This window comes from Mauremys reevesii, linkage group 11 (genome assembly GCF_016161935.1).
Source record: "Mauremys reevesii isolate NIE-2019 linkage group 11, ASM1616193v1, whole genome shotgun sequence".
NCBI lineage: Eukaryota > Metazoa > Chordata > Testudines > Geoemydidae > Mauremys > Mauremys reevesii.
The window spans coordinates 18,842,915-18,865,419 of NC_052633.1; the positions used below are offsets into that span (position 1 = coordinate 18,842,915).

Below are 22,505 nucleotides of genomic sequence, written 5' to 3' on the forward strand. Positions count from 1 at the left end.
CACTCCTGCCCTGCCTGCAGCCAGCCCCTGCCCGCACCAGCCCCGCACCTCCTGCCCTGTCTCCAGACAACCCCTGCCGCACGCCCCTGCCTGAAGCCAGCCACTCCCGCAAACCTCAGTGACCAGCGCTGCCAACCCTTGCCACACCCCTGCAGCCCTACCTGAAGCCAGTCAGCCCACCCCACACACCCCTGCCTCCAGCCAGCCCCACACCCCTTGCCCTGCTTGCAGCCAGACCCTACCTCCAGTCAGCCCCTGCCCTGCCTCCAGCCAGCCCCATGTCCACTGCTGCCCTGCAGTTCCCAGGGCAGTAACCCTGCTTCAATGAGGGGGGGCAGGGAGCAGCTGGGACCCACACATGGGCACACCCTAGGGTGTCCAGAGAGCAAATGTGAAAAATTGGAACAGGGGTGGGGGGTAACAGGAGCCTATATAAGAAAAAGAACCCCAAATCGGGACTGTCCCTATAAAATCTGGACATCTGGACACCCTAGCACACCCCAGGGAGTGGCGGGGATCCACACACATGAAACGGAGCTCAGTTCTAGTTCAGGCTCATCTTTTTAAAAAAGAACTTTAGGTCTGGTTAACGTACATCTGTATTTTCCCAGACATGTCCAGCTTTTTGGTTCTTAAATCGCCATCCGGGAGGAATTTTTTAAAATACGGACGTATGGTAACCCTATTGGTACAAAAAATACATACTGTGGCACATCCCTTAAAGCAGAACTTTTTACAGGGAACCGGTTGCTAAGAAATGAAAGGCTTTTTTTTACATGTTTTTTTTTTTTAGTCATCCCTGCCGGGGCCCCGCCAAAAATGTTCGAATTGGGCCCCGCACTTCCTAAAGCCGGCCCTGCCTGCAAGCACTGCCCCCACAGCCCCCATTGGCTGTGGTTCCAATGGCAGAGTTGGTGCTCAGGGTGGGGGCAGTGCACAGAGACACGCTCCCCCTCCAGGGGCTGCAGGGACATTTTTAATATCACCCAGGGATGGCGAGTGGGGCTAGGGGAGAGACTCGGCCCTGAACATTAGTGGAGCCAGGCCCCCATGCTCTGAATATTCCTGGAGACTAATTCGCTGCCCCTGCATCTCATGTTCCAGAAATCATGAGGTGCACCCTCTTTACGAATTCAGGTATAGCATGTCTGCCATATCAATGTGTGTATTTGTTTTTTCAATTTAAAATAAACTGCAAAAGACCAATCTACGATGCGGACAAAGTAGCAGAAATGTAATTTTCAAAAATGCATCTGTTCTTACAGAGCTGTTAAAAATGTATCTGAAACTTCCTAAAACTATTTTGAGCCATTTTCTAGCTGAAGAACTCCTACACAAATTTAAACTACTACTTGTGGGAGGAAGGGAAACTGTGGTTCCTGTCTAACAGCATGTACAGTCATTGTCACTTAAGATGGCCAAGATAGAAATCCAGTAAATCCCAGTATAAGTAGGGGCATTTCCAGCAGATCGAGGGATGTGATCATTCCCCTCTACTCAGCACTGGTGAGGCCTCATTTGGAGTACTGTGTCCAGTTTTGGGCCCCACACTACAATAAGGATGTGGAAAAATTGGAAAGAGTCCAGTGGAGGGCAACAAAAATGATTAGGGGGCTGGAGTACATAACTTATGAGGCGAGACTGAGGGAACTGGAATTGTTTAGTCTGCAGAAGAGAAGAATGAGGTGGGATTTGATAACTGCTTTCAACTACCTGAAAGGGGGTTCCAAAGAGGATGGATCTAGACTGTTCTCAGTGGTGGCAGATGACAGAACAAGGAGTAATGGTCTCAAGTTGCAGTGGGGGAGATTTAGGTTGGATATTAGGAAAAACTTTTTCACTAGGAGGCTGGTGAAGCACTGGAATGGGTTACCTAGGGAGGTGGTGGAATCTCCTTCCTTAGAGGTTTTAAGTCCCGGCTTGACAAAGCCCTGGCTGGGATGATTTATTTGGGGTTAGTCCTGCTTTGAGCATGGGGTTGGACTATATGACCTCCTGAGGTCCCTTCCAACCCTGATATTCTATGATTAAGCCAATTGCCAATGAAGGTCTGGAAGGAATATTTTTCTCACCATCAGATATGTGGTGGGGATGTTTCACTTTCCTCTGAAGTAGCCAGTTTAAGGAATGATGAATGGATTAGAGGACAGATGAATGATCAACTATTATACATTGACAACACGTATGCTTCTATAAAGAGAATCTCATTGAATAAATATGGGAGGAAGGATGATCTTGCAGTTAAGGCACTAGCCTAGAGCTGAGGAAAGCTGGGTTCAGTTCCTGGCTCTGCTACAGACTTTCTGTGTGGCCTTAGGTGGGTTACTTAATCTCTCCATGCCCCAGTTCACCAGCTGTGAAATGCAGATCACAATACCGCTCCATAGGCATTTCAGTTATACATTTAAAAAATACTAGGGCTAGGAATTAATTGCAGATAACTTAAGTGATTAACTCAAAACAAATTAACTCAATTAAAAAAATGAATCTTGATTAACCACAATTTTAATTGCACAGTTAAACAATAAGAATACCAATTGAGTTTTATTATAAATATTTTTGGATATTTTTCTACATTTTCAAATATATTGATTTCAATTACAACACAGAATACAAAGTGTGCAGTGCTCACTTTATATTATTATTTGATTACATATATTTCCATTGTAAAAAAGATAAAAGAAATTGTATTTTTCAATTCACTTCATAAAAGAAGTATTGTAGTGCAACTTACAAATGTAGATTTTTTTTGTTACATAACTGTGCTCAAAACAAAACAATGTAAAACTTTAGAGCCCACAAGTCCACTTCTTGTTTAGCCAATTGCTAGGACAATCAAGTTTGGTTACAATTTGCAGAGATAATGTTGCCTACTTCTTATTTATACTGTCACCTGAAAGTGAGAATAGGCGTTCACATGGCACTTTTGTAGCCGGTGTTGCAAACATGCCAGATATACTAAACATTTGTATGCTTCAGCTGCCATTCCAGAGGTACAAAAAAGAGATTGTATGAGGTGAATTGAAAAATACTGTTTCTTTTGTTTATCTTTTTTACAGTGCAAATATTTGTAATAAAAATATATATAAAGTGATCACTCTACACTTTGTATTCTGTGTTGTAATTGAAATCAATATATTTGAAAATGTAGAAAACATCAAAAAATATTTAAATAAATTGTATTCTTTCATTGTTTAACAATTAATTTTTTTAACCGTGTGACAGCCCTAATCTATATGAATAGAAATTAATGGTTTGTCCATTGCTAACAAAATAATGCAACACAGTTTATTTTACTTCATAACAACTCCCATTTGGAAGTGGCATTACAACTACAGTAGCAACTGCCATGATTAAGGCTGAGCAAGATATTTGTGCGTATTTTTAAAGTGTGAAGGTGAGTCTTGCTGACCTTGATGCTTTCTAGGAGCTCTGTAAATGTGTAAGGCACCAAATTTGGCATTTCTAGACCAATTTGGTTTTGAGCTATGACGAACCCAACAAAGTAAAGAAAGTGTTTAAGAAATTAGTGGGATTTTTTTAACCCACATTTCCAAAATGTGTCTGATTTGTCTTGTACATTCTTTGCAGACGATCCCTCTAACTTTCAAGTGTGTTATATGCGTGTGTGTAACTTTTAATTTTTCTTATTCAGAACAACTAAAACACACAATGGAAAAACTTTCAAGAAGAAAAAGTTAATATCAGTTACCACTGCTGCTTTGTAATCATTACAATTTGTGATTGATAGAAGGCACTTGAGAATCAAGAAGGTGGTGTTAATAGTCATGGAATTATTAACCTGGTTAAGTACAATATATGGTACTAGTTGATACTTTTCCACTTGAAAGGAGTATACACGCAGACCGACACTTTCAAGACTTGCAGAGGACTTGACTATTTTTGTATTATTGGCTATTAATGTCACTGGGAGATGGGTGCACTTTTGAAAATCTCAACCTAAGCCTACTGCAGGTCATGAGTACTTGTTTGATCTTGGGGATGTCTATATTTGTAACTCATTGATGTTCATGGATGCTGGATAGTCCTGGTTCTGTAGAGGAGTTGCAGATCAAGTCTATCTTCAGTGTTGAGATGTCTAGATAATTTATCCGTGTTGCATGAAATTTGTTGTATTGTCTGCTTAGACAGTAGGTTAGCTTAACTGCTTTGAGATAGTGGATTAAAGTTTCCATGTGCCAAAAATAGGCTTTGTGTTAGTTAGCCACATGCTTTTTTTCCCCACTATCGATGCAAGCTATGGGGTGTAAAGTTTGAAGAACTGTTATGACTGTGTGTGACTCTGAACCTTTATGGTTTGGAAATTTGCGTGGCATTGTTCTAATGCCAGTTTGAAAGCAGGTACAAGCTGGAGTATGAAGTTAGGAATGAATGGACTGGTTGCATCTCACAGCGACCCACTCATTGTGCTAACTTGATTAATTTTTATTACCATTTTTTCATTGTTGCGCTGATCCAATCAGTGTCATTGTAAGTCATTTAAAAAGCTTGACTGGCTTAATGGAATCTGGAGACACAATATAACTTGTTGATAAGATCAGTGTCATGCCCACTGATAGCATTGTCATTGTTGGCAACCAACAATCACAGAGCTGGAGTGAAAATTAACATACCTATCACGTCTATAAAATAATTTTGAACCCAGACATTCCTTTGTTGTGGGGTTGTCCCACTGTTTATAAAACGAGGTTGCATTAAGTAGGTGACATTTTGAATGGTTAGATTAAAATTCTGGGCATATTTTTGTTTGCAATTACAGAAGAATAATACACATTCTTGTTAACAAAATACTACATTTCTGTGAATCTATTGAAGATTGATGATTTATAAATGGCAGTAAGGTCTGTAGTCCAGTCAGCATGATATTTCTGCACCCATGACTTTGTTCTAAGCTTGTGTAGGATATTTTTCACCCATAATATTTCACAGGATTGCATGCAGTTTGGAAACAAAACTGTTAAGATTATTTGGATATTCAAGATGTTTTTCTGTATCTTCTGCATGAAGTTATAGAAGTGAGTTGGACCTAGCCTTGGTTATAAAGTCTTAATTGTTGGTACATGTAAAATTGCTTTGTTTTTATACTGGCTTTAGTTTAAGATGTGCAGCTTGATGTTGCTTTTGACCTAGGCAAAATCTTGTGCATAGGCTAAAGTTCTATAAAAAAAAAAATAGCCATTATTTCTCAAAACTGTTTTTATTAACTTGCTATAACATAATGGAGAAAATAACATGTATAGGTTGACTGATCAAATTTTCAGTGATAAATCCCGATGTATAAAATGTTACATATGTCCAACCTCTTGTATTTAAAATTTTTATTTTGTGAACAATTTTGGCACAAGGAAAAAGTGCCTTCCCATAAGCACAGTGTCTCCTCCACTAGAGCTTTGGAGCTCTAAGAAGGCATCTTCCCCAGACGCCCACCTAATACGTTTTTACAGCAGCAGAGTTTTCATCTTGTATTTTATTATTTCCGGTAGTGTCCAATATATGCCAGATGCCTTCCAAACAGAAAAAAGGTGTAGTCCCTGCCAGGGCCGGCTCCAGACCCCAGCGCGGGACCAGCGGACCCTCCGCAGGCACGTCTGCAGGAGGTCCACCGGAGCCGCAGGACCGGCGACCGCCAGAGCGCACGCCGCGGCGTGCCGCCCTGCTTGGGGGGGCACAATTCCTAGAGCCGCCCCTGGTCCCTGCCCTGGGGAGTTTGCAATCTAAAGCCCAACAGAGGGTAGCACAACACGTGGGACAGATCCTCAGTTGGTGTAAATTGCACCAGTTTAGGATTTGTCTCATAGGTAGCTATATAAATATAACCTCATAGAATGGTCACGGTGGGGATTGGCTATATGTTGGTACACCTAAGCTGTTCAGGAAAGAACTGTTATTACTATTGACTTCCCAAGATCAGTAAAAGAGGAATTTGCCTACTGCATACCTTAGAAGAGGTACAGGAGAGGAGCTCCTCCAAGGATTTCCAAGGACCTGGTGCCACAGAAAAGCGCATAGTTGTCAACACAAACTCTTAGAGACTGACACAATAGAAAATTGTGTACTTAATGGTTAAGACTTTTTTTCTCAAACTACTGTAACTATGTTAAGAGCTCTGTATATAACATTTTGTGCTGTAATCTATTTTTAGCACAAATATTTAGAGGGAAAAGAATATTTACACTTAACACTTTTTGTTTAAAAATTTTATGAGAAATATTAAATGAAAGTTAAGATTACTTTTGTAAATAAGCCAACTTTTAGACCAAAACAATTGTCAAAAATACTGTTAAAATATATAAATCACAAATTAAGGCAATTTACATAAATTATACCTTTATATTTACCAAAAATGTCTGTAAAATGTCACTTTAGTCATTCTAATAACTGTAAGTCTGAGTTGGAAGACATCTTTCTGGACTCTTTAATTCACTAATATGTATGTCTTCTATCAAATAAAGGTATAGAATGAGTGATGTAGATGTTGGAAGAGTTCATAACTATGTTTTGTAGGTGATAGCTAAAGTTATTCTGGGGTCATGTAAGATGAAATTTTACATGTTACATGAAAGCTATAGTGAGGAACATGTAGGCACTGATTCACTATTGCCCTGTACTTTGGGCAGCACTTATACCAGTGCAAAATGCTGCAAAATTGTATTGGTAATATTTTACCTGACTTTATGTTGGTAATACAGAATTATTCAAATCCAAAGCAGTTAAGTCTAAAACAGACTGTGAGGAGTTAGAGAAGAATCTCACAAAACTGGGTGATTGGGCAACAAAATGGAAAGACAAACTTCAATGTTGGTAAGTGCAAAATAGTGCACGCTGGAAAAAATCCTAAATATACATATACAATGATCGCTCTAAATTACTTGTTGCCACCTAAGAAACAGATATTGGAGTCATCATGTATCGTTCTCTGAACACTTCTGCACCATGTGCAACAGCAGTCAAAAAAGCTAACAGTATGTTAGCAACTATTAGGAAAGAGGTAGAATATAAGACAGAAAATATCATCATTCTACTATAGAAATCATCAGTCCAGTTCTGGTTATCCTATCTAAAAATGGATATAGATTAATTGGAAAAGATTCAGAGAAGAGCAACACAGAGGAAGGTATGGAATGGCTTCCCTATGAGAAGATACTAAAATGATTAGGGCTGTTCAGCTTACAAAAGTGGCAACTAAAGAAGGATATGAGCGAGGTCTATAAAATCATGAATGGTGTGGGAAAAGTGAATAGAGAAATTTTATTTACTCTTTCCTGTACTACAAAAAGCAGGGTCACCCAATGAAATTCATCGGCAGCAGGTTTAATAAAAACAAAAGGAAGTACTTTTTCACAAAACACACAACTAACGTGTGAAAATCATTGCCATGGAATGTTGTTATGGCCAAAAGTATAACTGGATTAAAATAAGAACTGGATACATTCATGGAGGATAGGTTCATGAATGGCTATTAGCCAGGATAGCCAAAGATGCAACCTTATGCTCAGGGTGACCCTAAACCTCTGAGTACCAGAAGCTGGGCATGGAAGATGGAGTGGATCACTCCATAATTGCCTTGATCTGTTACACCAGAGCTTCAGGGGCAATGTTGGAGACAGGATACCAGGCAAACTGGACCATGGTCTGACACATTATGGCTCTTATATTCTTACATAAATGACTACATAGGTCAAGGATGAACTGGGTCCAGAAGGAACAAAATTGGGACTTGTATTTAATCTCTCGTGAAACACCTTTGGAGTTTTCAGATGGAAGACTGGGAAAACCCTGGTTATCCAAACTCTACTTATGTGAGTTTCAGATGAGCTGAAGTTAGCTTTTAGTTCTAGAATCCAAAATTAAGCTAAAATTAAATTTTGCGCCTGTGAAATCCAAAACCTTTGAATAATTAGTATCCCCTTAAACATTCAGATAATTGGAATTTACCTGTAACGATTCTGGCCTAGATTTAAAAAATGACAAGTGATTTGGGGGGAAGAGGTCCAACATGAGATACTGCAGAGAAGGATTAGATTTTCAAAGACTCAGCACTTTTTGAAAGTGCAGTTCCCTTTTGAGTTGATTCAGCAGGTCATTGAAAATCCCTGGGCAATTTTGAAAACCTTTTGCTTTAGAGAAGAGGGAGCTAGTGCTGGGTGTGCATAGGCCCCACTGGCCCTGTACGGTAGCTGGCACCTCAGCCAAGGCTAGTGCATCTCCCTCCTGCCCCGACTCAGTCCCAGGATGTGCAGCAATCAACGGGTAGCACTGAAGGCTGAATATGTCTACACTGAACACCTATCCAGGGCTCCAACTCAGGTTTGAGGACAGGCTCCTCTTCCGTCCACACATATACCAGTCTGACTCCAGTCCGCAAGGGCTCAGGACCGAGGTCCTAGAACCCTACCGGGTGAGCGGGTGGATCAGAACTTGAATGCTGCTGTGACTCAGGTCCACGCCCTGTCATTTTGCAACATGGATGCAGCTTAAGGCAGAGCTGAGTCAGAAGTAGGCAGGGGCGGCTCTAGGAATTTGGCCGCCCCAAGCACGGCAGCATGCCGCAGGAGGCGCGCTGCCGGTTGCCAGTCCCGCGGCTCCGGGGGACCTCTTGCAGACATGCCTGGGGAGGGTGCGCTGGTCCTGCGGCTCCGGTGGAGCATCCAGAGGCATGCCTACGGGAGGTCCGCTGGCCCCCCGGCTCTGGTGGACTCCCGCAGGCATGACTGCGGAAGGTCCAACGGAGCCGCCTGCCGCCCCAAGTGTGCGCTTGGCGCGCTGGGGTCTGGAGCCAGCCCTGGAAGTAGGGTGACCACCTTTGTTGCATAGAAATAAGGGAAAACCACATGACAAACAAGGAGCAACTCTTTATTTTAAGGGATATTGGAGGGATACACACTTTCCCTTAGCCTACCATATATTTTTCACCCCTGCACATGTCTACTGCCCTCAAGTATACAATAGCCTAAGCTTCAGGATATAAAATGGTACATCTCCATTTTAATACGTCTCCCAGTAAGGCACAGGGGGCTGCCTGAGAGCCCCCCCTCCTGTGCAGTGTGGACATGCTAGCCCAGCTGTGAGGCCCAGGGCCAGCAGCCGCAAGCCCGTTCAGGCGGGAATGTGGACGCTCAACCGTGGGCTCGGGCTCAGGCACAGGGGCCCCGAAGGCCGGGGCCCCGCGCGCGGCAGCGTAGGCGCGTGGCGGGAGCGGTGAGGGGGAAGGCGGCGCCTCCCCCTCACAGCAGGTCGGGCGCGGGGCCGGATGAATGGAGCGGGGGAGCCAGCGGGCTGCGGCGGAGGGAGCGGCGGGGCCTGCGCGCCGGAAGTGAGCGGCCGGGGAGAGCCCGGCGCGGCGGCGGGGCTGAGGCTGAGTCAGGCACTGGGGCGTGGGGAGAAGACGCGCCGCAGCCTCCGGCCAGGGACGCGCTCGGGCTGCCAGGCGGGGGCGGCTCCGCGCTGAGCGAAGGGGCCGGGAAGCGCCTGGGGGAGTCGCCGGCGCCGCGCTGCCACCATTAGCCGGGCGGCGAGAGGAGGAGCCCGGGGAGCCGCCGCCGCGGTGAGTGCCCAGCGCCTGCCCGGGAAGGGGAGCCGAGAGCCGGTCCTCCCTCCCCGTCCTGCTCTGCCGGCAGGAGCCGCGGGCTGTATCCCCCGGCCTGGGGAGCGGGCTCCCAGCCGCGGTGTGTGGGGCAGAGCCTGGGGGCTCGCCCTATTGTCCTGTCTGGGGAGCCGGGGGGGGGATATGCACATCCCAGCTGGGGGCGGTGATTTGGGGAGGGGGACAATAATAGATCGGATCTTGTGGTGCCCTGGCTAGAAGTGTGTGTAATAGAGCTGGATGGGGGGAGGAAGACGGGCTCTCCCCTGTATTTTGGGGCTGGGGGGGAATAGGAGGAGCTGGATTTTTTTTTCCACATCCGTGCTCCCTAGGGTCACGCCAGGAAAGCTGCCACCCAAGGCAGAGTGTAGGGTTGGGGTTGCCCCAGCAGCAGCACCGCCTCTCGCCCCTCGTCTGTTACATTCTTCATGGCTCCAGTTCTCTTCCCCCCCCCCCCCCTAAAAATCAGTTCAGCTCAAGCTTTGGAAAGAGAGGGTCTGATGGGGGTATGTGTGTTTAAAGGTGCTGTGGTTTGTCTCTTTCTCTCCCCCTCTCTATTTGAATCCTGTCATCGGTTTTTCTGAGCTTGAGGTGCAAAATAAGAGCTTTAATGTAAAAATAGGAATGCGATTCATTTTGTTGAAAAGAAGAGGGTTGAAAGTAGACCGGGGATGTGAGAGGAATCTGTTTTGTGGCATTCAGACAATGTCAGCTTTAGCGAGTCCCCACCCTGTGGAGCTGAAAGCAACATAGTCCCATCCACCGACTAACCAAATATATATGGCAATAGCTTAAAGAATCAACACCCTTTTCCTTAATGTAGGAGGGAAAGAACAAGGCTGATTATCTACAATTTTTAATTCCTTTTTTAAAAAACGTATTTTTGTAGCTGTTTTGCCATCCATATTGGTGAGGGGCATAATGATCCTTGAAGAACCTCCCAGGCAAGGCAGATGTCTGCATTGGTTTTCATGAAGATGAGGCGAGTTTTCTAGTGCATAGTGAAAATCTCCAGTGGGAGGAGAAAGAGGAGTGTCTGTATACAGAAATATATTTTGAATGTTAGAACAGCAGTTAAATTTACTGTACATCTGTATTCATTTTTAAAGCTATCAGTTGCCTCAAATAATTATCCATTTTAAAATGGAAAAGAAAAAAATGAACAGAGAAGTTATTTCATTCCTATTGGGTAATTGTCTTATTATGTGGCAGCTAATAAAATACCTATACATTTTCGTTTGATTTTGGTATTTAGTTGTTTTCAGCAGTGATTTTGACCTTGGTTACATGTACCCAGAAGGATAATAAAATGCACAGAAAAAGAAGCATCTACTCATTTTCTATAAATAAGGTACTGAAGTGTCTGTAAAGTCAGTTGGTGCTCTGTTATGAAAGGGTTGAGAACCACTGTTCTCTCTGATTGTAGACATAACTTAAAACTGCGTTGGATGCCAGAATGACTTTTATTACAGGGACATATCAACTTGGAAAACACAGTTCTGCTGAAAATTATGTAACTACTATAGTTACAAGCAACACCTAAAGTTTTTAAAACAGAAGGAAGGAAATCTTTCCAGTTTTACTTTATGCTTAGTCAGTTTCATTGTTTTTTGTGAACAGCCAACTACTCCTTTGCCGAAAGACTCTTCTGAACATAGACAAGGAATAGAAAAATCACTTGTAAGAATTTTTTTATAAGCAATAAAGAATGCCTACTGCGGACATACCATCTAAAAGATGCTGTATCAGAAACTGGAATTTTAAATTAGTTATTTAAAAAAAGACACAAAACAAGTTGACAGTGTCCCTGTGTAATATTTCACTCTCTTTTGCATGGTAGGTGGGAGGAATATAGAGCTAATTGTTTGCCCATGCTTCAGTTAGCACGTGGCTTTCATATCTCTGGGTGGCACTGGAATACTGTTACAAGAGTCCATGGTAGTGAAGCTTTTTCACAGTATGGAATTGGGAAGTGCCTATGGAGCTTCTCCCCCACCCTCCAGATAGATGATTTCCCTAAAGTGGCTATTTTTCAGAGCAGCACCCTGTGATGAAGTGTTCTGCTACCCATGTTTTTCTAGATTTGCTAGTAGGTGGCATGGTAGACAATATTGCTAAGAAACAAAACGCTCCAGTCAAAGAAAGGAGTACTGCTTACCAATTGTTGCATATCTTAGCCTTTTGATAATTTCATAGTACCAAGATTTTTCATATGAAAGAGAGCACTATGTGTAATATAAAACCTGTCCTCCCTGAAAAATTGCATAATAATGTCTTGAGACCATTACCTGTAACCTTGACTTTGTTTAAAATAGATTTTCCAAGGCAGTAGTTCATTATGATTAATTGTTTAGGAACTCTCTGTATATTAAGGTTTAAAAAAAAAAGCCAGGCTGCTTTTAATAAGAATATGTATTGAACTATCATAGGTACAGAATTATATCTTTCATTTTAAGCTTAAGTGTACTTACCGTATTTTTATTCAAAATGGGTTTTCAAATATCTTCTGGTATTGTAACTTTTTTTTAGCTTACTCGCTTTTTTTTTATAATAGACTGGTCAGTTTTCTTAAGCCATAAAGACATTGTGTTACTTAATCTCTCTCCCCCCCTCGGCCCCCCACACCTTTGAAACAAAGGTAGGAGTTGGTTCTAAACTTTTTAAGCACTGTATTTTAGGAGAGTATCAGCACATCTCATAAATATCAGACCCTTTGTTCTCCTTTCTGGAATATTATTTTAGGAGTTTTATTGGGACATCTTTATCTGGTATTGTTCCAGCATTGACAGGAAGTGTCACGTCCCTTTCCCCACCCCCGCCCTTAAGAAAAAATATCTAGTGTCAAAGCAACTTTATGCCCCTGGAGGAAAAAAGTCTATCAAATGGGACAAAGTTGAAAGCCTGAACTAGCCAATCATGTCTAAACAAATGCTAAGAAAGACACATTATGCTGAAAATCAGGCTCATTTAAACAATTTAGATCATATTCCTTAAATTCTCATTAGCAAAACCAAAACCAGAGACAAAATAACACTCCAAACAAATAAAAACTTCTTGCATTTTAGCTGAAAGTGCAAGTCATAAAATAGCCATGCAAACAGAATAGCAAGTAGATTTACTTGTGAATTTTCAAGTTAAGTAGAAAACCAAAATTTGTAACAAAATAGGGCACTGGACAACTTTCAAAACTGATATTTTAATTTATCATGTGTTGAGCACTTTGCTGACAACCTGGATCACATTAAAAGAGAGAATTTTAAAGCAAAAAAGGTGCTTTTCTACATAACAGCTAGAAATATTATGTAAGGAATTTAGGATCACCTATTATTTAGAGATGGATTTTGAAGCCTTATTCAGAGGAGTAAGTTGAAGATAACTTTAGCCTTACTCCTCAAATTTCCTTGCTTTTGTCATTATGAAACAGATTTTACTGAATTATTTACCCAATGGAGAGAGTCTGGAGTTCTCATCTGATTTTTGTTCACTATTTATATTTCAGTAGCACCTATTGGCTTCAGCCTGCTTGGGGTCCCATTGTGCTAGCTACTGTACATGCATAGGCCCTGATCCTGTACAGACTTAAGCATATGCTTATTGTATGCACTGGGAGTAGACCTATGGACTTGAATGGGACTACTCAGTATGTAAAATTGAGCGCTGGTATAATTTTTTTGCAGGATTGAGGCCATAGAAAATGATTGTACTTATCCCAAAGAGTGTATAATCTTAATGCCTGTCTTTAATTTTATTAGACTCTGCAAAAATATGACCCATAAGGATTTTTAAATACATAGTTTATAACAGTGGCTCTCAACCTTTCCAGACAACTGTACCCCCTTTCAGGAGTCTGATTTGTCTTGTGTACCCCCAAGTTTCACCTCACTTAAAATCTACTTGCTTACAAAATCAAATACAAGTGTCACAGCACACTGTTACTGAAAATTGCTTACTCTCTCATTTTTACCATATAATTACAAAATCAGTCAATTTGAATATAAATATTGTACTTACATTTCAGTGTATAGTATACAGAGCAGTATAAACAAGACATTGTATGGCATTTTAGTTTGTGCTGACTTTGCTAGTGCTTTTTATGTAGGCTGTTGTAAAACTATGCAAATATCTAGATAAATTGATGTACCCCCTGGAAGACCTCTGTGTACCCCCAGGGATATGTGCACCCCTCGTTGAGAACCACTGGTTTATAATATATGCATGCTACGTTTGATTTATTTCCTAATTGAATAGGAATGTAAAATGTACATTGTGCCAGTAAACCACACATATGTACAATTGCTTCATGATGTTTCAATACCCTTTCCTTAAACACTTTGGGCGGGAGGGGGGAATACTTCTGGGCTCAGATGTTTTACTCAAAGGAATTTTTACAGTAGAATTAGGAATCCCCAGAAAACAAGACTTGAAATGAAAACTCTTTAACCATTAAATCAGCAAATTTGATCTTGAAACATGCATAATGACACTAGACCTATGTATAATTTATATACAACAGAATATGGCTACACACAACAGTTGAGTGATTTTTAAAGAGAATAATGAAATATAATTGATACTAAAAAATAATTGCCTAATTTAGTAGTGAATAAAAGAAGCTATTTTAATGGTCCAAAACACACCTTAGTCAAATTGTAGGTACAAGTCAACAAGGATTGAACGGGCGTGACATTTTCCGCCTTTAGGTACTTGTACAACAAGGTTACGGGTTACCGGTGGGAAGCTTCCACTACCATTGCCTGTAATTGTAATTGGCCTGTAGATTGACAGGGGATTTAAGGTTCTACTGTTGTTAATCTGCAAGCATTAAATTCCCTTAAATGCTCTTTCCATTGTAAAAGGCACATCTCAAAAGGCTTAATATTATAAACTAATAAGCTATTTTGAAATAGAATCTCGCAGTGAACAATACATAACATTCTTTAATGCCTGAATATTTTAAAATATTTTTCTAGATGAGAATTTTGTATGTTGGATTCAGAGAAAGTAAGTGTTGGTGCTAAATCAGAAGCATATTTCTGATCATTTAAAGCAGATCTAATACATCATTTGTGATTTTTTTCTTTGCCTTTGCAAATAATAAATGCACTGGGCAAAAAATAGAGCTATGGCTCTATATTTAAAGGTTTAACACTTTAATTATTCACTAGGTGATGTTTTATAATCTTGCTGACTACGTAGGTTACTATAGGTCTTAATGAAGAACTCCTGAACTGTCCTTTTCTGATGGTTACCACTTGTGACAACTTCCCCACCAGGAACAGCATGTCTAAAAGCATGTGCATCAGAATGTAACTATGGAATAAGGATGGCAAATGGAGTTCTTCCCACCAAAGGTTTTTTGACTTAACCGAATACTAGGGAGAAGAGAAACGTGAAATGGATCCTTAAAATTCCACATGACCAAATAGTTATCTGAGCTAAAAGCTTATTAGCCCCGGAGCCTACTATCATAATTCAGTTGAATTTTGTTCTAGTAAGAAACTGACATATTTAAAGTTACTATAAAGACTTGAATGCAGTGTTGTTGTAGTTGTGTAGATTCCAGGGCATAAGAGAGACAAAGTTGATCCAATAAAAGATATTACCTCATCACTAGAAAGACTTGTTCATTCACCTCTTATCTCTTCAGATGAATAAGTGATATTTTTGCCTGGACATTTAAGTGTTTTGTGATAACTTGCATATTACAGTAAAAAAAAATGAGAAGAAATCTCATTAAAGTCTTTGAAAAATTGAGAAATAAGGAATCTTTTTAATAAAGACCTCGTTGTACAGGGCAACTGCTAACTTATGGATAAGTATTCTTTGTCTTGCTTCCTGAGCTGCTTCTAGAATCCAAATCTTTATTGGAAAGTTATCATTTGTGGTTTCACTGTATCAATTCACCATCTTTGCATTATTTTTAAAAGGTACTGTATTGATAGTACTCAAAGTGCAACCATTGGCAGTGCAAGCTTCTTTTCTTCTTCTCCCTCAGTGTTATTCAACTCACATGTGGAACAGCCAACTCTAGAGTGAAAGATTAGTTCAGCCTACATGCATATTCAATCTTTTAGCATCTGAGACTGCCCACAAAGGTGCCAACAGTGGTGGATTTTGTCTTTGTTCTCTCTACCAATGTTATTAGATAGTAACTACTTTCTGACCTTACCATTCTGAATCAGATTTGCACCAATGACTTGAAGGTGTGGCATCTTGATTATTTCTGCTGTACTTCCACTTTCTACTGAAATGTCCTTAAATGTGTTTATGCTTGAAATATTTTCATAATAATATTACATCTTTATAGACAATAACTGGTAAGATGGCTTGCTTAGATTCTGACAGTTAACATAATATGTGTTGGAAGTAAATTCAAGTCTGAGTCTCTTGCATTGTGTGTGTGTTTTTGCTAAGAAATACATTTTTTGGTCTATTCTGGCAAGTAAGAGGACCACCTTCCAATATACCTGCTTTGTTTGTTCCCATCATTTATTTGTATTGTTTCTTAACGTAGTCTGTAGACTTTCTTCTCTGTCCTAGTTTTATTGCACGTTTAGATTTATGAACTTCTGTGGTTTAGCTCCCCAGTGTGGATGCTGGGTTGATCCCTCTCTTCTAGTTTCATTCAGGAAATGAATAACTATTCAGGACAAAGTGATTTTTGGCATCCACTTTCCAGGTTCCCCAATCTTTTCCTATTTCACGTTGAGGCACTATCTTCTAAGCCTCAACCACAAGTGTCATGGAAGACAGCACCAGCAAAACAAATGCACAACAACTTTATGTAATGTAAGAATATACGCTGACTTCAGGGGTTCTTTCCAGATATTCCTCCCAGGGCATGTGTGATTGCAATGCCTAGCTAAGCAGTTGCTCAGTAGATCTCTGACCCAGCTGCCTGCTTGTAGGAGTTGACCCAAATGTGGTAGCCTTATCTCTTGTTCCCTTTTAAAATTCTCCTTAGTGAAATAATAGCATCATAGGATTGAAAGCTGAGCAACAGAGATCACAAAGGGTTTTGTTGTTGTTGTTGTTGTACTGGTTAAAAGTAACACCTCTTTAAGGTCAGTGACTATATTTTGGAGAAAATTTAGTATCCCTGCCCCTTCAGTTTAGGTGTGATAGTTAATAATATACATCTTCTGAGACATGCTTTCGGTCTTTCAGCAAGATCAGAGTTAGCACTGGTTTTTATTTCTAAGGTGTAAAAAGGTTGGGTTAACCCCCCCCCCCCAACCCCCTAACACTGTCCAATTTTAGTGTCATAAAGGAGGGCTTAAAAAAAAAAGAAACATAACTTCAATTTTTAAAAAAAGTCTCTTGTAGATAATACTCTCCAAGCTTCAGTAAATGTATTCACTTTCATTTCCAGATCATAGCCTTTCTTTCTCTCTGGATATTGCTTGTGTCATGACTCATGTTGGCTGACTGTGTCAAATTGGGAGTGGACTTTGGAGTGTTATATATTCAGCTAAACTGTGGGTGATCTAGAAGGATCAATTTAAAAAAAAATAAGTATTTCCATAACTGAGGTGGGTTGTTTTTTTTTGTAGCTCAGTAATGATGTTCCAAAACAGAGTGACATTGACATGGGAAGTGTATTAGTTTTGCAAAAATGCTGTACTTCTCTGCTTCTTAGATGGTGGTAAAACTATTTTATGGCTGTGGCACTAGTATCTTGGGTCCCCTATTCTTGTTTTCGCAATATCTCTAGGGACATGGAAAAGTCTTTGACTGAGTGTCCCAAGTACCCTCTTACTCCCTGCCTATATATTACTACAGGTATAGTTTGTTTCTACATCTTACTCCCTGTTTATATCTTACTACAGGTATAGTTTCCTTTCCTTGTCAGTGAAATTCTCATGTAAACCTAAGATCAACATTATCTTACAATGAAACTTACGGGTGAAAATGCTATAGTGATAACTAATATTATTTATTATTATTATTATTTTATTATTAATAACGTTTTTAAAAACAAACTTAGATTTTGTATAAAGTTATATGTAGTCTACTTCTGGGTATTAGTGTAGTCAGAAAATATAAATTTGTAGTTAGATTTAAGATAGTATTCAACTTGGGTCAGAGCGCTGAAGTGTGTGTTGTTCCATCATATCTCCTCTGTTATCTGGCCTACCCTAGAAGTCATATCTGTTGCTAGTAATGGGTGTAGGCTGTGGGTCCAGTATTGATTCTCTGAAACAGTTTAACTGTAATGTAGTCCAGGACAAACCATTCAGTTCTGTTTCAGAAAGCTGCACTTAAGACTTCTTCAAGCATCTTTTTAATGTCAGAAAACTGTGATTAAACTAAACACCAGTTTGTCCTGAGCTATGCTTTTTTAGTGTAGACTTGGCCTCTGACTGAAACTATCCACCTGTGTCATGCATAACCTCCTTTTCACATTAAGACTTTTTGAAGTAAAGGTACAGGTCTTTTCATTAATATTCCAGTCTCGAAATTCTTTTTTCATTAGTCTGTTGATAATGAGGATTGTTCATGTCCTATTCCTGAATTCAGTGCCCCTTCCCTAATCCCGATACAATACTGGGGTGTGTTCCATTCAATATGGAATAAAACTGGATCTTTGTTTTCTTTAATAGGTCATTTTCCCATTTTTCTGTCCTTTAATGTATTATTTCAAAAGTTTCTTGAACCTGCATAGGTGTTAACTTTTTCATTGTGTACGGGTTGGGCAGAATAAAGGTAATTTTATATGTTGTTAATCTCATCTCTGGGGGGCCTCGTGGCTGTGTTGTTTTTGAATGCAGGAATTAAGGCATCTCCTTTTTCACTCCCAGTTTAGGTGATTTTAGATTTCTGTAATTCCTGTCTGTCACATTTCTTGATGGATTGTGTTCAACCTGTGATATGCTGTAAAAAATCCCAAGGGTTAAGACAATTTCTGCCTAGAAACCATTTAACAAGTCTCTTGTTTCTTATCTACATAGTCACAAATCCAGTTCACTCTTACTTGGCTCCTGATTTTGCATTGTGTGCTTTACATGTTTCCAAAGGAGATTGCCAACTCTGCAGGGTGCTTATTTGCCATTAGGAATTTGATCCATTAAATCTTACACTTTAAAGAACTATTATCAAAACATAACTGTTGCAAGAATTTATAATGTCTGTTAAATATTATTATAACAGTAATTGTCGCTAATGCAACACTGACCACATATGCTTAACTTGATGTTTTGGTAGATCACATGGATTTTTTTTAACTGCCTCGTTGGAAAGATCAAGAGAGCCATGCTGCTCATACATTTTTGTTTATGTAGTCTTATTAAAGTACTCAGCTGCTTTTGTGCCTTTTCTGCACTATCCTGTTGGTGATTGGATGGCAGTGGAACACTTCTTAGTTTACCATCCAGTCCTTTTATCTGTATGTATTTCAAGCTCCGGCTCCCTTGAGATAGAGATTCACCTTTTTTTCTCTTTGCAGTTAATCCCTCAACTCTGCTTCTAAGTTCAACACATATTCTTGGCTCTTTGTTTTGTTTCTGATATCTTCCTCCTTCCTTTGAAACACTTTTTGAAGTCTTAACTTAAATCACATTTGTCTGAATTTTCTAGTATCCAAATTGTGTCCCTCTACTTGGTCTCTGTTAAAACAGTATTGTCTTACTTTCTCCCTTAAGTTTAATAGACCATTTGCTTTCTCTTACTATTGTGTTAGTAAGAGAGAGAGGAAAAGTAACCGTGACTCTCTCTAGCATTTGGAGTAATCAGTTAATTATATAAATATTAATCATTGATTGTGTAAATTCTTTTGAACTGTCATTGACAGCTGTTTGAGAACTCCAAAAGAGTTTCTTGACCACTTAATCACATAATTGTTAGCCATTTTCAGATTCTAAATTTTCATAAACTGTAATAATTAATGCAAATGTTTCCCAGGGGCTTTCTGAACATCTGCAACCATTCCTTTTGTCAGGTGTGATTAGATAACTTAAGGACCTTTCAAACTAATACATTTAGTCAAAATGTATGTACTAAATTCCCTTGGCGAAATTACTTAAGTTTTAAAATGTTTTAAAATTTTTTTAAAAAGTCCAAACAAACAAGCTCAATGATTACTTCATTGGAGAAAATAAGAATAAACACCTCACAGCCTACCTTATTAATGCATGGCTTAAGACAATGACTTTTCACATGGGTAGATAATTCTGGCTGACTTGGTTTGATAGGTAAAGTAAAATTTACAGACTATTCAAAAAGAGTAATTTATAACTATTGTATTTGGAAAACTTCTGTGTTTTGCTTATCAAACTTTCCTAGATTCTGGCATTTCTAGCAATTTAACTTTAGTTAATGATATCTGTACACAAGATTTAAAAGAGACAGTTAACTCAATAGTAATATGAAGCTTTTTAGGAGAACAGTTGAATGCAGGAACAATAGTTGTGTGTGCCAGTTTCACTGATATTACTTTTCAGAAACTAAAACCTACTTTGTAGACAGCAGTGGTGGAGAGTCTACCTTTTCCTGCACCTCTGTTGAAGTGTTCACTCCAACCCATCAGCAGATGACTTCGTTCTTGGCTTTGGCTCCTTGGGAGCAGCTCCATAGAACTGAAAAGCTACTTTTCAATTTGAGTTCCAGCAATGATATGTACACAGTAGAAAGAAAAAAAACAGTAATGAGCTGTACTAGTAGTGTGGGATATCCTTTTGTTTTCATTTAAAAATAAAAATCCATGTTTGTTAAGGATTGGGAATTTGGAAACTCTTTGCCAGAAGGAAGGTATGAGAAACTTCCCTTTCAGTAACTAAGGAAAGGAGTGGGTATGGAGAAAACTTTAAAGCTCCCATTCCCTTCCCATTGCTGACAGGGAGAAGGGTATGAAAGAATGGGAAAATGAGTGAAATTCTCAGATGAGCCACAGGACCCATATTACTTATTAATGTGGGACATGGGTAGTGCAGTTTACTGGGTTTTTCTGTACTATTTAAACTGCAGTTGGTAATGTATAGGCTTGGAAGGATTAGATTTTTATAGGTAAATGTCAGTAAACATTGATTTCACACACGAACCAACGAAAAAATATTTCCATTGATGATCAAAATTTACAGATAGGCAACATAAGAAAAATGTTTTTTAAGAACCTAGAGTTTGATTTAGGGATATTTAGGCTTGTATATTTTGCCATGTGATGTTGACAATATGTGTTTTAACTGTTATAAAGCGTTCACTTTCTGAATCTGAATGTCTACTGTCATTGAATAATTCTGATCCCCCCATAATTTCCTGTGCAGGTGAGAATTTAAATTGATAAAAATTGAAAACAGTTGTTAAAAATAAGCATTGATGATATCCATCAAAATTATTTTTAAAAATTTAATTCTGCCAAGCCTAGTAATATAGCAGTGATAAAACTGTAGTTACTGTGATACTGTACTTATTTATGAAAATTAAGCTTTTCTCTTGTAAGAAATGGAGCTAAAAGAAGAAATTGTGGCATACCTGTAGTGTGCAGAGAACTACCAATCCATTGTACTTGTATAGGAGCAAGTGATATTACAAGTCAATCCTTGGCCAAAAAAGTACCCCAGAAAAGGCAAACTAAAAATGAATTTAAGAATAGCTTATCACTACTTTATATTTACAAATATAAGTTAATGGTAACTTTTGAGTATTTCTGGGAAGGACTTGTATTCCTACTGAAGTTGAAAGTCCAATGCAGAGCAAACAAAACAAACTGGTTCATACTCTGCACTTTCAGATATATTAGCAAGTGGTTTCACTTCTGAAGTCTCTTCAGTAAGAAATATATATTTAAACGCACAAATTATATACACTTCATCTTAATTACTGTTATTTTATTAATTAGCTTATACATATACCAGTTGATGTTAGTTAGATTAGATAGTATGTCTTCCAAAAGTTGTATGCATCATGTTGAGTCAGTCTTTCTGTATGGCTGATGGGGATTTAGCCTGGATCTTTCAAAGGTAATACCAGACTTTTTTGAATGGTCATCTACATTGGAGTGTCTTCTGACTTAAATTATTCTTGAAGGTATGGTAATATACAATAACTAAATAGCATTTCATTATGTGACATTTTATACAATTATAGTTTGGTTTAGTTTACATTATACACCTCTACGCCGATATAAAGTGACCCGGTATAACACTAATTCGGATATAACGCAGTAAAGCAGTGCTCTAGGGAGGCGGGACTGTGTGCTCCGGTGGATCAAAACAAGTTTGATATAACACGGTTTCACCTATAACACAGTAAGATTTTTGGCTCCCGAGGACAGCGTTATATCGGGGTAGAGATGTACAAGCTATTTTTTGGTTAGTTTCATTGAAAATATTTTGAAATGAATTTTTCTTGTTCACTTTCTGGCCCAAAGCCTGATTTAGTGAAATACTACTTTATTCTGTATATGTAGACATGTCACTTCATTATCAATGAATATTTGAATTACTTGTCACATATGTAGTGCTTTCTATCTGAGCATCTTAGAGTCTTACAAATGATGAACCAAGTTGTTATAAGAATGGCCATTCTGGTTCAGACCAGTGGTCCATCTAGCCCAGTATCCTGCCTTCTGTGAATGGTCAGTGCCTGATGTTTCAGAGGGAATGAACAGAACATGGCAGTTTCAAGTGATCGATCCCCTGTCTTCCAGTCCCAGTTTCTGGTGGTCAGAGGTTTAGGGATACCTAGAGCATGGGGTTGTGTCCCTGACCATCTTGGTTAACAGCCATTGATGGACCTATTCTCCATGAACTTATCTAATTCTTTTTTTTTAACCCAGTTATACTTTTGGCCTTCACAACATCCCCTGGCAATGAGTTCCACAGGTTAAGTGTTTATTTGTTTTTTAAACGTGCTGCCCACTAATTTCATTGAGTTACCTCTGGTTCTTGTATTACATAAAGGGGAA

The 22,505-nt window shown here is 39.4% G+C and overlaps 1 protein-coding gene across 1 annotated transcript in view; it reads left to right on the forward strand.

Moving 5' to 3' along the window:
• The first annotated feature begins 9,405 nt into the window (after window positions 1-9,405).
• RAPH1 (Ras association (RalGDS/AF-6) and pleckstrin homology domains 1) overlaps window positions 9,406-22,505 on the forward strand; it is a 145,821-nt gene continuing 132,721 nt past the window's right edge. The window contains 2 exon segments of the mRNA XM_039494697.1: window positions 9,406-9,565; window positions 9,682-9,686. The gene's annotated coding sequence lies outside the window, so the exon portion shown is untranslated.